This window comes from Camellia sinensis, chromosome 12 (genome assembly GCF_055761805.1).
Source record: "Camellia sinensis isolate YWXY chromosome 12, ASM5576180v1, whole genome shotgun sequence".
NCBI lineage: Eukaryota > Viridiplantae > Streptophyta > Magnoliopsida > Ericales > Theaceae > Camellia > Camellia sinensis.
The window spans coordinates 121120422-121139300 of record NC_138972.1 but is presented as its reverse complement, the minus strand read 5'-3'; the positions used below and the strand labels follow the sequence as shown (position 1 = coordinate 121139300).

Sequence of the window (18879 nt, the reverse complement as noted above, 5' to 3'; positions counted from 1 at the left end):
CATTCTCATCAGATTTATTTTTAAAGATCCACTTGGTACCTATCGCATTCATGTCTCTAGGTCTGGGAACTAGAGTCCAAACTTTGTTACGTTCAAATTGACCTAATTCTTCATGCATAGCATTGACCCAACTATCATCTAGCAAGGCCTCTTTAAAATTCTTAGGTTCAATTAATGAAGCATAACACATATGTGATACCTCATCCCAAATCTGTCTTCGGGTTTTCATTCGATCCAAGACACTTCCAATCACCTGTTGAGCTGGATGATTCAGTTTCACCCTAGTTGATGGTTTAAGCTCAGGACTTGCGGTGACAGGGGCAACAGGAGTGATGTCCCTTGCAGCACTCTTTGGACTTGACCTTACCTGTGAAGATGGTTCTGTAACCATTTCTTGTGATGGGTCCGCACCTTCTCCTTGATTTTGTGATTCCGTATCCAAGATTGGAGACTCATCATTATCATCCTCATTTGTTGCTGGAGTAGGTGCACTTGTGTCATCTATAACCACATTGATAGATTCCATTAAAGATGAAGTTCGCAGGTTATAGACTCTAAAAGCCCTACTAGTGGTTGAATACCCTAGAAAAATACCTTCATCACTTCGAGAGTCAAATTTGCCCAAAGGCTCTCTATCTTTGAAGATGTAACACTTACTCCCAAAAGTTTTGCAGTATTTTACATTAGGTTTCAAACCCTTCCACAATTCATATGGAGTTTGTAAAGTGCCGGGCCTTAAATACACGCGATTTATGACATAAACAGCAGTATTTAAGGCTTCAGCCCAAAACTTAGGAGGAAGTTTCTTACTAAGTAGCATGACCCTAGCCATTTCTTGAACAACCCTGTTCTTCCTCTCAACAACTCCATTTTGTTGTGGAGTAATAGGAGCAGAAAATTCATGCTTGATTCCATGCATATCATAAAAATCCGAAAACGAACTATTTTCAAACTCACGACCATGATCAGTTCGGATTCTTATGATACGCTCAATGGAAACACCCTGTTCATTTTGGATTTTAAAGACTAAGGCCTGGAAAGCATCAAACGTATCAGATTTTTCCCTTAAAAAATTTACCCACGAAAATCGAGTAAAATCATCAACAGTTAAAAAAATATATCTTTTACCTCCGATGCTTTCAATGCGAGTAGGACCCATTAAATCCATGTGAACCAATTCAAGAGGACGTTTGGTTGTAAAGCTGTTCACCTTTTTATGATGGGCACGGGTTTGCTTTCCAAGTTGACATGGTCCACACACATGGCTCAAATTCTTAGCTAATTTAGGTACTCCTCTCATAAGCTCTTTGTTGGCTATCTTAGTTAGGTCTTTAAAATTCATGTGACCTAATCTTTGATGCCACAAATCAATGTTACTAATGATGGCAGAGTGACAAGTGAGATCATTAGTAGTAACAATCCCATAGCAGTTATCAGATGTGCGAACCCCATGTAAGACAGTATTTCCCTTTTTATCCAAAATTTCACATTTATTTTTTGAAAACAATACTTCATGATGGGAATCACACATTTGACTAATGCTTAAAAGATTTGCTTTAAGACCATCAACAAGAAGAACATTTTCGAGCTTAGGAAGACCAGCAACACTTATAGAGCCCTTACCAATGACTCTAGAAGTGCCGCCATCTCCAAAAGTAACAATTCCGCCTTCATATTTTTCAAGGGAGGTGAAGTAAGATTTCTTACCGGACATATGACGAGAGCACCCACTATCAAGATACCACATGTGTGAATCACGTGCTTTTAGAGTAGTGTGAACAACTAAACAAGTCAAATCATCTTTTCTCACCCAAATCTTTTTAGTCTTGGTATTCCGCCTAGACATGTAAGGTTGTCTCCTAGCCCAAAAAGTATTTGAATTTCTACCCTTTTGAGACACCTTACCAAACAATTCATAGCAATAAGGACGAATGTGGCCATACCTACCACAGTGATGACAAATAAAAACCGGTTTTACCTCCTTTTTGTTGATCTTACCAGCTTTAGGTAGATGAAGAGAGAGATCGGCGTGGTCTACCTTCAATTTTCCCTTTGCTTGAGTCTTCTTGTCATGTGAAGTAGAGGCCTGTCCCTTGTGAGCTGTTGCACCATAGCCTAACCCACTTTTGTCGCAACCCATTTGTTGAGACCCGAGGATGTCTTCTAACGATTTGAAACCTTTGTTCCACATGGCAATAGTGGCTCTAGCAACACGGAGCTCTTCATCTTTTTGACAGACTATCTCTTCCAATCTGGCTTGTGACAGCTCAAGACTTTCAAGCTTTTCTTCATATGTGGAATACACCTTCAGAAGTTCATTCCTTTCAGTTTCACAGGATAGTAGTTTTCCACATAAGTCTTGCCTGTCACTCGAGATCTTGACGATATTCTGCTTTGCTGCTACAAGTTCTCCTTTCGGCCTGACATTCTCACTCTCACATGTTTTGAGCTTGAGAGAGAGTTTGTCGTTGGTTTTGGATAAATTCAGAGATTCCTCGTATAGCTTTTCGTAAGCTTGTTGTAGTTCATCGCCATTGATCTCATCATTGTCATAAGATGTTTCATCATCCTCTTTTTGCTCTTCATTCTCCTTTGCCTCCTCCAATCTAGCAACTAAGACTGAAAAGTTGCTGGATGGTGGTGAATGTGAATTTCCTCTTTCATGGAATTGGCTCAAAATTTCCCATGCCTCTTTAGCCTTTGTGCAGCGAACAACCCGTTGCTGTTCTTCAGCAAAAATTGCTCTACGAATAGTGATAAGGGCTCTCAGATTGCTCGGATTGTCAGCACTTTCTGTATCTTCTTCAATGGCCTGCCAGCCTTCTGGATCAAAGGCTCTCAGAAAAGCCCTCATTCTGATCTTCCAAAATAGGTAGTTACTCCCGTCAAAGGTGGGAGCAAGATACAAGTTCTGACCACGAGCTAACTCTGCTGGCTTTGAAGGAGGTTGTGTGAAAGTGGACCAAAATGCCATGAAAGCACTATCCCCGTCTTCTCCAGATTCAGGTTCTTCGGGTTCTTGCTCCGACCCGCTTTCATCATCCCAAGTTACAGTGTAGACTTTCTTTCGATTCTTTTTCGAAGGGCATTCAAGGGCAATGTGACCAAACCCTTGACATTCATAGCACTTGACCCCTTGCCCCTTTACAATCTTCTTTTCAGTTTTTGGAGCAAGTTTTGGTGGAAAAGTTTTGGGTTTATCATTACTCTTGTCTTTTGAAATAGGGTCTCTGAAATTAGGCTTCTTTTTCTTCAATTTTTTTTTAAATTGTTTAGTAAACATAGCAGTCATCTCAGACTCTAAATCAAATTCAGCCTCCGGAGTTTTTGCAGACTCATGAGCACTAATGAAAGACACACTTTCTTTTTGTTTTTTCTTTGAAATCTGGTGGGCTTCATAAGTCTGCAAGTTTCCAACCAATTGATCAAGCTTGAGGGTATCAACATTCTGAGCCTCCTCAATGGCTGTCACTTTTGGTTGGAACCTCTCGGGTAAAGACCTCAAAATTTTTCCAACAATTTTAGCTTCCGGGATTTTTTCCCCGAGTGTGAAATAGGAATTCACGATATCACTAAGTTTTGCATAGAAATCATCAAACGTCTCCTCATCGCGCATAAAAAGGGTTTCAAAAGCGGAGGTGAGACGTTGAAGTTTTGACCTTTTGACAGAAGTAGTACCTTCGTGAATCGTTTCCAAAATGTCCCAAGCCTCTTTTGCTACCTCACACGTGCAGATACGTCGAAACTCTTCAGGTGTGACGGAGCAAAACAGGGAATTGAGAGCCTTACTGTTCCAACTCGAGTTTTGGTAATCAATTGTGTCCCATTTATCAAGGGGTTTAGGAATATTAACACCATCAATGGTGATAGTAGGTTCACTCCACCCATAGATCACGGAGTGCCAGACTTTCTCATCGATGGATTTTAAAAACGCTCTCATACGAGCTTTCCAGTAAGAATAGTTTGTACCATCGAGTAAAGGAGGTCTATGGGTCGAGTTACCTTCACGAATAGAATCCATAATACTAGTCACACAAAATCACACTCCTATATTTTTTTTAAAAAAAAGAGTGACCTGCTCTGATACCAATTGAAAATCCTAAATGATTCGTGATTAGATCAATATTAAAATATTCCAAATCCCAAAAATCCAAAACACACAATCTAAATCAACAAGTACTTACGAAAGTGATTTAGATTGTTTGTTTTTCAGAATAAATAATAAATCGACACAAACGATTTTTACGTGGAAAAAAACCACAATTGGACACCTCCAACTGTGATTAAAAAACCACGGGCGAAACGCCACTAATCAATCCACTACTGAAGTAAGAAAGATTACAAAGATAACATACAAATTACCCAACTCAGTCAATTTGTCTTCGAATCTTTTGTAACTCTTTCTCCACGACTTCGTCTCAGAACTGATCAATCCTGAAGTTGATTCCACAACCTTACTTGTCGAATTAACGACTACGTATAGAATCAAACGCCTTTTGAAACTATATGCTTGAATCTTCGGAATCCACCGAAGAGAACTCTCTCTTGAATTTAAAGTAACCAACTCCTTGATGTATGTATTTTAGATCATGGGTGAAGAACTCTTCTCAAAACATCAAGGAAAAACTCACAAAAATCTCTCCACAAGAAAACCTCAGAAAATCTCAAAGTAGATCTAAAAAAGTAATCCTAAAGTTTGGAGAAACCAACTACTTATAGAATTCCGGATTCTGAAGCTCGCTCGAGCGAAGCTTATCTCGCTCGAGCGAGAAGCTTATCTCGCGTGACTTCCATAAGTATCTTCGCTCGAGCCATAAAGTCTTCGCTCGAGCGAGGAATAAACTCTTTCAGGTTTGTACGCAGACGCAGTTCTTCGCTCGAGCCTCCAATGCTTCGCTCGAGCGCACAATGACCTCTTTCAGGTTTGCAGCTAGACGCAGTCCTTCGCTCGAGCGAGGACTTCTTCGCTAGAGCGAGCAACACAAAACAGCACAGAAATTACAACTCGATTACACAAGTTTGTTCGTGGAATTGACAAGATTTAGGGACCTAACAGGGATCTATAGTATTTTTCATAATAGTAATCATCTAATAAATGAGGAAGTTTTTTTTCATAAATCCCGTTTCTAAGACTTTTATACCATAAAATCCAAATGATTTTGAATTTTGAGTGACGGGTATCGGAGTGAACATTGTCTACCTATGTGCGATTCCATCATAACTTTGTTTGGTTCCTTTTAACGTGTGGAATTGGGGTCAAAAGGAAGCTAGGACCATAAATTAAATTCCAAACATATGTAGAAACTAAGGTCAATAATTCCAATTTTAGATCGCAATAACCTGCATATGGTGCTTGGCTTGCGTTTAAAATTTTTACATTATTAGGTACACCTTAGTGGGACCAAAGTTGACTGTATGATTTTGAATTTTGAGTGATGGGTCTATTGGAGTGAACATTGTCTAAACTAAGGGTGGATTTGGGGTGAATATTTATGTTGAATAATTTGATATATATTGGCTTCGTTTGAGAAGTTAGCTATTTTAGTTTTTGACTATTTTAGTAAGTTAAAATTTTTATGTTTGGGAAGATAGTTGGATTTTTTTATAATTAGATGTGATATTTATGAGAGAAAAAGTAAAATGATTATAGATTTGATGTGATATTTTGTCTTATTAATTATTTTAACATAGTTATATTTTTATAAATTTTAGTTAAAAAAAAAGGGCAAAAACTCACTTGCCAAATAGGGCCATTATTAGAATAAATTTCTTTCAAATTTAAATTTTGAACTTGATTGTTATGTTAGTTCTATCATAAATCTTATATCTACTGATACTTCTTATATCTTTGAACCTTCAATTTATATCTATAACAAATAAAAATGTGAAACGTATTTATATTTATCATGTCTTTTCCCTATTTGTATCCTAATTTTTTTTTTAAAATTGTTATATTCAATCATATTCGTGCGTCTCTTATTCACAAGAGTAGAAAAAAGAGGATGGACAAATTACTATCAATTTAAACAATTTGTAGCCAATCAGCTTCTTTGCATGATTCCAAAATAACAACAAAAAAGTCACCCAATGCCAATCGCCTAGCCCAGTCGACACAGGAGACTTGAGAAATGATGAAAACATTACTTTCTACTAGAAAATGCTACGACGAAAAGTGGACTTTAATCACAAATCTTATAATTAAGGGCTGGTTTGGCATTCTTTAAAAAAATTAAAAAGTCAAAATTTATTTAAAAAGTTAAAAAATTATCACTATTTACAAAAAAAAAAATATAAAAAAATTAATTTTATACAAAAAAGTACAACTCAATTCTCACGTGAGTTGTACTTTAGCTGACTTTGGTTGGACAAAGGGAATAGGCGGGTGCACAAACAAGATGGTGTTGTTCGGCCCGTTGGGGCCCATCACAGATTCCGTTTTGATAATCTGAACCATTTAATGTATAGAACTAGTCGAGTACCATACGTTTATAAAAAATCACGTTGATCTGATATCTCTAACTACATAATCAAATTAGTTTTGTATAAAAAATGGATGGTGTTATAGTTAATGGTTGACAAAAAAATTAATCCGATCAGATAGCTATCGTTATCCGATTAACGTGATTTTTTACAAGCATATATATATGATGAGTTCTGCACATTGAACGGTTTTGATTTGCAAAACGGGACCCACGGTGAGCCCCCACGGGCCGAACATCACCGTCCAATTCAATGCCCGAAAAAGAGGCAAGCATCTCCTATACACTACACTGCATAATGCTGCCACTATACTGCCCACCGTACTGCCTACTCACCAAAAAGCTTCTCCTATATACTAATTTATACAATTTTTTAATACATATTTTTTCATAAAAAGTCAAAAAGTTACCCCAAACAACCATCTTTTTTTTCTTTAACTTTTTAGTGTAACAAGTCAAAAAGTACACTTATTTAAGACATTCCAAACAATTCCTAATTTTTAAATAATTGATACATTATGATATACAAAGAATGTTTGGAACACAGAACAGAAAAAATAAAAATAGAAGATCACGTATAGAAAAATAGAAAATGCAATTTTAACAAGAGGTTAGTGATATTCTCATGAGAAAATTTTTAAAGTGTATAGAATTGAGTCTAATTTTATGATTGAATTCTGTGTACATAAATAATAAAAAAAATTGTTCTCATAATACATGTAGTTGCAATAATATAATATGAATTATATGTGTAAAAACAAATTTCGTATCCTACAATTAAGAAGCGAAATAAATGCACAAATAATTAATTTTATTGATTATAATAAATGGGTACAATCCTCTGTGGTTTGCTCTTCTACAAAAGAACAAATCATCTAATTCGATCTCTGAAATGGATTGCAATACAACGACGGTAGAAGCTTGTTGTTGAATCGAACAAGTTGATGAATTTCTTCAAGTCACTACAAGAAATTGCATTTTTCGCAACGCAACAAAATATGTTGCTAAAAGGGAAAATTCGTTGGCAACGAGTTTTACCGACACACAAAGCTACGTTGGCAACCCGTAGGCAAAAGTGAGTTGGCAAAAGTTTTTGCCGACGAAATTATCATTGCGTTGGTAAAAGTAATGCCTTTAGCGACGAACATAGTCGTCGATAAAAGCCTTCATCCATCGTTGGCAATTTACCTTGCATCGGTAAAAGTCATTCAAATATGATGATTGTGTGGCACTTTTCGCGACGCAAATTTGTATGGGCAAAAAATATACTTTTAGCAACAAAATATGCGTCGGCAAAAATAAACTTTTGGCGACACATTTACGTCGGTAAATGTTGCCATTTACCGATGATTTGTTTGTCGCTAAAGCTTTATTTTTGGCAACGACAAATTGGCATTGGCAAAAAATACACTTCTACCAACACAATGAGTGGGCAAAAGTAAACTTTTAACGACACATTTACGTTGGTAAATGTTGCCATTTGCCAACGATTTGGTTGTCGATAAAGCTTTACTTTTGGCAACGACAAATTGACATTGGCAAAAAATACACACAATATGAGTGGGCAAAAATAAACTTTTGGCTACACATTTACCGACAAGTTGTTTGTCAAGAAAGCTTTACTTTTTGACAACGACAAATTTGTAGTGGCAAAAAAAATTGAAAATCATTTATATTTTTTTATAAGATGTACATATTTACAAGAGGCATCCCTCAGGCACTATTATTACAAACTAATAATATTGATATTAAATCACCTAAAGTTGATGTGTAGGCCAAAAAACACTGTTGAAAAATATGCTTTTGGAAGCGGTGTATAAAATCTGAACAGGTAAACTCACTAAAATACTCAAATTCATCCAAATTATGAACCCATAGTAAAAACAACAAATAACAAAATGAAAACATGAAACTAACAACCCAAATTTGCAGCAGACCATCATCTAGTAGCAGCCCGCTTTACAATAACATTGCAGCAGCAGCAGCAGAGCAAAATTCTGCAGCAGCACAGCGGCAGCAGCAGCAGCAGCGGACCAACAAGCAACAACCATCAGCCAACAGTGCTATGAAAAATGAGAGAAGAAAAACAGTTAATCATTGGGGGGGAATTTGGGGAAATCCGCTAATAATAGCGGGGCAGGGTGGGTTTCCATTGGGTTCGGATTTAATTGCCATCCATAATTCTACCCAAAAGATTCCACAATGAATCTCCTTCATCAACAAAATCAACAGAAAATAACTATCTACTATCTAGACAATTCAACAACCAAAAAGTAGCATGATTTAAAGACGACTGATTAAGTTGCCATTTCTTTGTAGACAACATGTGCATGACTGGGGATTATTTGATATCAAACCAATAACTCATCTTGTGCAAGTCACTATCTCGAGTACAAATGCAATGTATGTTTTTGGTAATTTCTCTAAGAACGTAATGAAGATGAACTCTTATGATTAGATGGATTAAAAAAATGAATGCATTATTGTTAGAACTTACATTGTTCCTGCCACACAGGTACTGACATGAGTCATGTTGGCTGGGATAAGTTTTGGTAGACCAAAATCTGAAATTTTGGGTGTCAAGTCTTTGTCAAGGAGAATATTGGTAGCTTTGATATCTCGATGAACAATATGTGGTCGCACTTCCTCATGAAGAATGGCAAGTCCCCGTGCAATCCCAACGCAAATTCTAGTTTGTGTTCGCCAACTAAACTGGATGCTACTGGAAGATTTAGGTCAACAACCAGCAGATTGGGCTGCAAAGATTGTGAAGATTCAAACAAAAAACACTTCATGAGGAAATGCATCTGTCACGTAAGCCTACATAATTGAATCCTCTACTGCTAATGTCTTTGAGCAAATAACAAGAGAATCTCTGAAGGAAAGAATGTTATAATTAGACAGTTATGGAATTCTCTCACATTTAAAGGCAAAAGCATCATTGCATTGGTATTTTCATGTCCATTTTCTCAATTGAATTCTATTAGCAACACAGAGTACATACAATTTGCTGTCTAATGGTGAATTATGTGAGGAGGTGCTTGCCACTCTGAATTATTTTCTCTATGGGTATCATTCAATCAAAAAAGTTTCTTAAACAATCAGACTGTTTTAGGTTATTGATTAATGAGCATGTTCAAACCAATATGGAGACTGGACAAGGCCTCAGCTTGAAAAAATAGAAAATAAAAATAATCAGCCCCCTTGAATATTATTTATAATAGCATGCGTAATTTAGGAAGAAATAAGAGTTTTTTCTAATTCCCCCCCCCCCCCCCCGGTTTGGGAGAAGCTTTGTCTAAAATCAGTGCCAATACAAACAAAATCAAGCAAGATCCCTTTGGAATTATTAGGTTCATGCTTTGTTGTAAAGATCTGTTTATGACTGAACCAGCAGGTAAAAAGCTAATATAAGCGATCGATCAAAAAATAGAAGAATAAGAAGAGATTGAGAATTTACTACTAAAGGGAAATAGTTATTTCAAGTGAACCTTGATTGGTATTTAGCCTTGACTAATCACCCCAGAAATAAAGCAAAAATAAAAAATTTAAAAAATCATATTCAAAGTTAATGTAGCAGAAAAGTGTTGATCATTCATGGGTATAATTGGGAGGACCTCAAACAAGAATCAAACAAAGTCCCATGAAATGGTTAATTATACTGCTTTCAAATCATTGCCAGTGATTTGCCCATTATTTGTTAGCATCCACTGCATTTCTCCAAATAGCAAAGAGGACCACTTGAAGAGAATCATCCACATGGGATTTGTGAGGTGTGTCGGGCAAATTGAATCCTCTACTGCTACTGCTAATGTCTTTGAGCAGATTCAGAGGATATCTGCAAGGTTGAGACAGTATGGAAAGATTGAAGGGAAGAATGTGTTTTATTGGTTTCAGAACCATAAAGCTTGAGAGAGGAAGAAGAAGAGGTTCACCACTGATATCCCCATGCAGAGAAGTGGTGTTGGTGGAAATGGAGGAGGAGGAGGTTGGAGATCTGAAGATCCTGTTTATAACAAGTACCCTAACATCAGCCCTGGTAAAGCATCAACAGTCAGCAACCTCTCTCTCTCTCTCTCTCTCTCTCTCTCTTCATTGTTCATTTCTCCACAATGCTTTTGTAGATGTACTTATGATATGTATATATTTATTGCTTTACATTTGTTACTTCGTTCAAATTATGCTAAAGACTAAGCTGGTTTTTCTATTTTTAATGTGGATCAATTAATAGTTTTTTGAAGAACTTAAGTCTAGGTCAAGCAGTTGAGATCCTTGGGTTTTAGTTATTTTTTTTTTTTCAAACATTCAAGTGGTTATACTCCTTAATTTCTAAGTTTGAATTTATGCTGAAGCATCGAATGTTATTAGTAGTAATTTAACTTACTAATAACTAATTAACTAACCAACTAATTTTGACACCCGGGAAAAAAAATATATGTACTTTCATACCATTTAATTTTTAATTTTTTTTTTAATATTAGCTTGGTGGTGTGTGTTTTTGCAGCAGTTCCATCGCCATCTTCATCTTCATCACCTAGAATGCTTGCTGTAGGGCAGATGGGTAGCTATGGTGGGTATGGATCTGTGACTATGGAGAAAAGTTTTTGGGTAAGTTACACTATACTATACTACTCTCTAATACTGACTGAATACAGGTTGCTGTCATTATGTAGTTGGGCAGCCAGTGAACACAAAATCATGGTCCAGTTATTGTCTTCCTCTCTCAACCTAGATTCAGAATTGTCTATACATTCCAATCATCTAAAAACTAGCCTTAATTCAAAACCATCCAAAAAGAACTATCCTTAAGTTATAATTGTCCAAAAAGTTATAAACTACCCAAAAACTATATCATATATAAGTTTCTAAACAAGTGTTGTTAAAAAAAATCCTATAGTCAAATAAGTGTTGTTGTTCTGCAGTATACGGAGAAGCCATCATCCAATAAATTAGGATTTGACAGCTGAAACATTTTATAACTAGCATATTCATCTTTATAATTGAACAGAATCATTAACAGATCAGATCAACTAAATCCATGTCTGATCTGTTAACAATCAGACCTATTAGATTCTGATAGTAATTGAATAATTACATTTCAACCACAAATTATTGGATTAGATTCAGCTTAGAATACAATCCATTGATGGGCCTAGTCTCAGGTTTATATTCCTTTTCATTTTAAGACAAATTTTCCAAGGACATCTTGTTTTTCTGATTTGCCTCACCGCAACCAACAATGATGCTAATTATAGTTGTATCAGTGACCAATTACGTTGCTTAAAAAGATAAAATCCACATCAGGGACGTTCTTAGTTAGCTCGCAGAAAAATAATCCCAAGTCTACCACTACAAACTCAAGTGTTATGCACAACGTTCATTCAAAATCTTATAGTATGGACTTAGGGCCATATTTTAATTAAATGAGAGGAAAAGCAGAGGGTAATCAAAATATGAAAATACCTTGTGTATGCTGATATTATTTCATCTTTAGTGAAACTATCTTCTTGTGTGCCAATCTCATGCAAATACAGAATCAGGATTGCTGCAAGACTGCACCAAAAAAATTTCAATCCTCACCTATAACCAATAGTCTAATTTCCAATCAAATTCAGAAATCATACCACATTTCTCAGCCAGGCATGACAATACTTTGTGGTTCCAAAGCATGCCCTGCAAAATGAAATCCCAACACCTACATAACAGAATACAGAATAGAACATAAATCTTGAATGTAGCCATTTCCCACCTAAATGATCTACCATCCAAGGTAAACCCATGCACTGATTGAATACATCGAACTGCTTCCTCCTCCTTTGAGTAAGTAATATATCTGGGATAGAAATCACGTTTAAGAACAGAACAGTTGTAGTGAAGTCATGGTCTGTCCCTGGCCTCTGTCATCCAAGGCACTCTGCGAAACCGTTTCATTAGAGTAATTCCTAAAAAAATCCATGTTTCCTCTCACATGGGACACACTTCAATTAGACTTTACTATCACTTCTATTTACAAGGAAAGTGCTTCAAATGGAAAGCAGTAAACGATCACTCAATGCAAGAGACTGTTAATTCCTTTATTATCACCTAAAATTCCGTCCAATGTCTGAGCAACAAACAAAATTTAAATTGGATCAGTTAGTGAAAACTCATTAACCACTGTTACAATTCTAAATAAGCAGAAACTACATCTAAATAGGCTTAGGCAATCAAATATGCAAATTGATATTAAATTCTAAGCATTTCATGAACCAAACACTGTATGACATCAAGTGAGATTTGAAATTCAGCTGAAACACATAAAAATCTTCACAATACTGATAAATTCAAATAAAATCTAACCCGAAAGGAGTGTTGAAAACAATTCAAATGAGGCAAAGATCTAAACAGGACATTTCTAGCAAAAAACAAAACAAGGTTCAAACACTCCGCTCCCGAAAGTCGAATTTCGAGACGAAACAATCAAAAGATTCAACGAAATCCGATCCACATAATTGAAAAACTTTAAAATGCCAAAAATAAAACCAATTCTACAGTGAAAACAATGGATCGCTCACTAAACTAGCAAAATCTATTGAAAACGATACGAAAACTTTTACCAAAAAAAGCTGAAAGTGGAGTCTAACACTATGGCATCAACATAAGACTCTATATAACTTGCTTTAGTCCATTGAAAAATAAATCCATCAAATGATTAACATTTTCACCTCATCAAATTATGTAATGACAAATGCCAAATAAGAAATAAAGAAATAACTCATAACCAGCATCCAAAAATAGCCAGAGGCATGCACACCAAAAAAAAAAAAACTGCCACAAAATTGGAATAACAGTAGCATATCAACATACAAATGGGATGTTATATATCTTGGAACAGCTTTATGATTTAACTAGGTTTTTATGCGGCCAATCTTTGATTTAAGGAACTCTAGAAGAGTATTATGATGAACACTGAGTGGTCATCCAAGGAAAATTCACCATTCATATCCCTTTCTACCTAATGGGATAAAAACTGAGATCTGATTAGGTTCAAGGCTACATCTGTTCAAATTAGTCTTTAAGCAAACACAATTTTGGGGGCTTTGTCACTGATATTAAAGTTTGGCGGCAAAGAAAATTTATTCACCTTTTCTTTGAGGTGCAACAGAACTTCACCTCTGTTGTGTCCAAACTCGGCCCTTGCAAACTTCCAGGAATGCTTGAGCTAGACCATATCCCAATACTCACTCACTCTCTCTCTCTCTCTCTCTCTCTCTCTCTCTCACAGTAAAGAAAGGAAAATTGAAGATAAGAACATCAATAATAAAATTCAAGTGGATGACCTCCGTATTATTTTTAGAATAAACTACAAATATACCTTATGAAATTTGTTTAAAATACATATTGTCTCTTGTAAATTTAGAGATTATAAATATCCCTTGTCAAATTTAATAGAATTAATAAATAAATAACTCAACTAATCTTCTATACAATAAAATCTGAGTTTTTGACAATTATGTATGCATGCATATCAACATTTGCACGTAATGATCCTATCATATGGCATTATAACATGAACTTTGCTGACTCAAAGCCTAATAAAACAGTAGACTCTGTTAACAAACATTTAGTATTTCCATCACATAAATATGAGATTGTTGACTAACTACTTACTCTCTTTTAAAGAAAAATAATGACAGTGATAGCATTAATAGTAATGATAAAAACACCAATAACAAAATCATCATAATAATAAAAATGACAGAAACAATAATAACAATTACAAAAAAAAAAACATAGCATGCTCACTTCCATCCAGAAGATCATGAACAAAACTGATACTGGCTTTGGTATCAATACTTAATGCAATATTTGAAACCAAAACCCACTCAGTAGTTGGACAACCCTGACCATAACCAGTAAAGCTTCATTGAAAACCCCAAAGCTATTTTTCCTTTTTTCTTTTTTTTTTTGGCAAATTAAATAGAATTGTTCAACTGCCAGTTGAAACACTTTGTTTGACCACTTAAAAGGATTGTGTGAATTGAATTGTGTTCAAGCTTTATATATTATTAGTTAACAGGTTTTGAAGTGTTTGCAAATAAAAAAAAATAAAAGACATGCTTTGAAATTTGAAATCTAGAATCATTTGACCGCTTGTTGAATCGGCAACCCTTTTGATTTGTTAACTAGATCAATTTCCATTCTTTCAAGACAGGCAAGTTCTGCTTATCAGCTTGAACACTTAAAGACCCACATGTGGCAACTGTTTTTCTTTCCAATCACCTTTAAAGGCTCAAATTCATCCAATTCAAAATTTGTTCGTCTTCATAGTTTCCTAAATTAACCGCAAAATCACTCTCATTGAACCTTTTTTTTTTCTATGCTCTGGTTGCTCGAAGCAGAGACCGATATTACATTCATTTCATTTTTACTCATTTGCATTTTAGGATTATAAAATATAAGAGGGAAAGCCCACCCAGAAGAAATAAAAATAAAAAATGAAGAAGAAGAATAAGATGAAGATGAAGATGAAGATGAATGCATTGTGTGGGCAGGGGCAGTTATAGCAGATTTAGATGAGGATATGAAAGTGATTTTATCATTATCTGAATGTTTACATGACACGCCATCCATAAGAATATAGATGAAGAATTAGCAAGTAGAACCTCGAGGGTCTGACCTTCTTGAAAGTATGATCGACAATAGTGGAAGTATGATATGGACTCTGATGGATAACCCTTCAAACAATTGATGAACTAGAGTCTCAATGTAGACACCCAAACAAACCCAACACTCAAATAGATCCAACAATCCACAACATTAATCCATCGATCAAAATTCTACAAACCCATAATCAAAATTGCAGTTAAAAAAACCAAATAATTGAACAAATATGGAGTGAATGTGTGTGTGTGTGTGTGAGAGAGAGAGAGAGAGAGAGAGAGAGAGAGGGAGAGAGAGAGAGAATGGTGGAATTCGAACATACCTCAAGAATCGAACTAATATTTTTTCAGATCGAAGAGAAGAGAATGAAACCCTTCCCCTTCGAATCGTCAATCATCACCGCCGCTCAAGCAGTCTCACCACCGAAGAGAAAGCACAGTTTCCAGGTTGAAATCTCGCCGCTGCGAAGTGCCCTTTTCGAACCCTCCCTTTTTCTGTTTTGCAACTTATACAATTTTCAACGAACCCAAAGAGTTTGTATTTGATTGAAAAATAAAATAAAATAAAATCTTGTAGTGTTAGCTAATAAACAAAAAAAATCGTGAGAAGGCTATGCAAGAATGAAAGACAAGGGTTTACCCATCCTGAAAAAAAGGAGGGGAATTTTGAGGGCAAACTTTCCACTGCCTCAATTTTTTGAGGCAAAAAAAAAAAAATGAAATGAAATAAAATAAATATATATATATATATATATATTTGTAAAAATTACAACCAATTTGAAAATTATAAAAATCAAAAATACATTTTTAAAATTTAAAAAATTATTTATGGCCTCCTAAAAGATAAAATTGTACAAAAATAATAAGTATTTTTTTAATTTTTTTACCAATTTTTTTTTTAGTTTTTTAGAAGAAAAAAATTCTGAAACAAGTTTCTGAAAGTAAAACCAAACATATTGAAATTGATAATCTAACCACATTCTTTGGAAAAGTTTAAATTATCTCAAATTAGCCACCTCAACTTAAGAGTGTGTTTGGGCTTGATGGGTTCATTTTGTGATCTAATTTGATAATCACTTTAATTTTACAATTCAATAACTAGAATATTTAAAACTTTTAAAAATTTATAATAAAAACACAAATCACTAAATCACCTTATTTCACTAGCAAAACTTTTACCAACGATTAGTGTTGTTGTCGCCAAATGTTTTACTCTTTGCCCACGCTAACTTGTCGTCGCCAAAAGTAAGCACACTAATAGCGACGCATATTGTGTTGCTAAAACATAAGCCTCGTAGCTAAATTTTTTGAAATTTTGGCGCCTACCAATTATTTTGCCGCCTAGTGAATGTTATGTTTTTTTAGCAACGGTAATAAATTGCGTTGGTAAAGGTCTACTTTTACCAACGAAATTCATCACTGCGCCGCCAAAAATATAGTTTTGGCTATGAAAAATTGACGTCGTCGCCAAAAGTAGTCGCTAAAAGTGCAATTTCTTGTAGTGAGTCTTTGAATGGAGAAACTTGGAGAAGAAAGGCTTGATCGAGGGCTTGAACGGCTTGATCTTGAACGAATCTTGAAATGATCTCTTTGAAAAGAGAGACCAAATTCGTATTTGTAACTTGAAAGCATTGGCACAAGTTTGAAGTGCTTGATAATCATTTCTGTTAAGTTTAGGAACTTTGGAGAGAATTTTAAAAAGAGAATTTGGAAAAGTCTCGAGATTGCTCAGAAGTTTGCAAGACCATTAGCCAAAGAATGTCTCCCTTTTCCCCTAATGAGAACTTCTATTTATAGGCTTAGGAGGGGAGAATTAATTTTGGAAATTCCAAAATTGGCTCTTATTTCCAAGAAACAAGTAATTTATTTCTTATTTTATGAACATGATTTGTATTCAAATTTAAATTTAAATTATTTCACTAAATTTTGATAAAATATTTTTATGGGCCCCATACATTTGGGTTGACCCAATTGTCAAAAATAGGTTTACTTTTCTTTTGGTGTGACCCATAATTTAAAATGAATTAAGATCCATAATTTTAGTAAAACCCACTTCTATTTAAAAAAATTTGAACAACGTAGTTTTGATTAATCAAAAAAACTTATTTATCTTGATTAATCAAACAGTGATCAAGACACGGAAGAATTTGAGTGTCTACAGTATGTATGCATGTGGTGTGGGGGGAACAAAGTTGAAGGCGTGGACTTACAGTTGTGAGGAGGTTGTTTAGAATGGAAATGCCATCAGGTTGAAGGAAGTTGTTGATCTTACGCTACACACCAGCCTTCTTTACAAATGGCAGTCCTATCTCGTAGGCTTCTTTATTTGGGTCAATTGCTGTTATCTGCGTATAAAATTAATGATTCATCCCTCCTTTTCCCCCCACCCCTTTGACCCCCTCTCTCTCTCATTGGTTACCTTTTCTTTTTCTTTTTCTTTTTTTTCCTGCTCCACCAATCACCCCCTGCCACGTGGCAAAGGGGGGGTGAGGGGGTGACCCCCAAAAAGGGGTCCCAAGCATTATTCAAAATGAATTTCACACTTTGGCTCTTCAATTGGGATTCAATATTGGATATAATATTAAGTATCAAATGGGTATGGGTTCACCTAGAATTTATGGAGATGTTCTATTTCTAACAGCAAATGAAAAAGTCTAGACACCCATAAAAAAATATGAGAAAATTATTTAGAATTTCAGATTTAAAGTATAGATTTAATTTTTTATAGTGGGATCCTTTCATGAATGAATCTTGGTTTTAAATTTTTTCTAGTATTTTTTATGAGTATGCAGACTTACTGATTACTCATACAGATTTAACTAACAATGCCAATCCAACTTATAGAAAAAGCTGACACTAGTTTTCTTTTTTTTTTTTTCTTTTTTTTGACTTATTTTTTATATTTAGTGAATTTTTTTATAACTTTGTAGTCAATTTTTTATTTCTATTTTTTAGATCCGTCTATACTAAATGATTTTTTTAAAAATAATCTTGAAAAAAAAGGGAGTTTACTTTAAACAAAAATAAGTCAAATTTTGTCCAAAAAGACGTAATACAATTTACTTAAATTTGTTACTAGTATCCAAATTTTCAAAAAAACTTGATCATCCAATCTGAATAGACCTAAAAAAAATTACTCAAGATTGACAAAAGCTTATAGGTTATTTTAGTTGGCTTTCTTGTTTTTTGATTATTTTAGCATGGCTAAAAAAGTTGTGTTTGGGAACATAATTGGTTTTTTTTTGCAATTGATTTGATGGTCCTAAGAGAATAAGTAAAATGATTATGGTTTAGATGTGACATTTTATTTTATTGATTATTTTAGCCTATTTTGTCTTTATTAACTATTTTAGCCCAAACCTAACTTCCCAAACAAAGCCTAAATGATAAAAATAAGTTGAAAAAATAAGTCAATTTATAAATTACAGCCAAAGAGCTTATAATTGAATTTCCACAAGGCTCCCGTCATTACAAAAATTATGAGGATTGAGACACGAGGCCTTATCCCGCATTTAGAGAGACAGTTTATATTGTTTGGAGATTATTTTTGTAACCGTGGGTTTGCAATGTTATTATGAATGAAAAACTTCCCTTGCCGTCGTGTGGGAGATCTCCAAAGTTTTCGTGGCATTCATGAGCTTTAGAAGCATTGAGATGAGCTGTCCTTCATCAACAGGGATGTTCATTAGACTCCAGCAAGACACTTTTTTTTTTGGATAGTATCTGCCAGACATTTTTTAAGAGGCAATAACACAATT

General features: G+C 34.9%; 1 protein-coding gene and 1 long non-coding RNA gene across 3 annotated transcripts in view; both read right to left on the bottom strand.

Annotated features, from left to right (window-relative positions):
* The window catches only part of LOC114312664 (uncharacterized), a 146322-nt gene that overhangs the window by 73304 nt on the left and 54139 nt on the right, over window positions 1-18879 (bottom strand). The gene's annotated exons all lie outside the window — the stretch shown is intronic.
* LOC145804745 (uncharacterized) lies at window positions 8983-15505 on the bottom strand. 2 transcript variants are annotated; one of them, XR_014347124.1, is made up of 5 exons: window positions 15445-15505; window positions 12229-12393; window positions 12104-12152; window positions 11943-12032; window positions 8983-9235 (listed from the first exon to the last, which is right to left on the bottom strand). It is a non-coding gene; the product is annotated as an uncharacterized LOC145804745 (long non-coding RNA). The 2 variants fall into 2 exon arrangements; XR_014347123.1 differs by having other exon boundaries at window positions 12104-12393.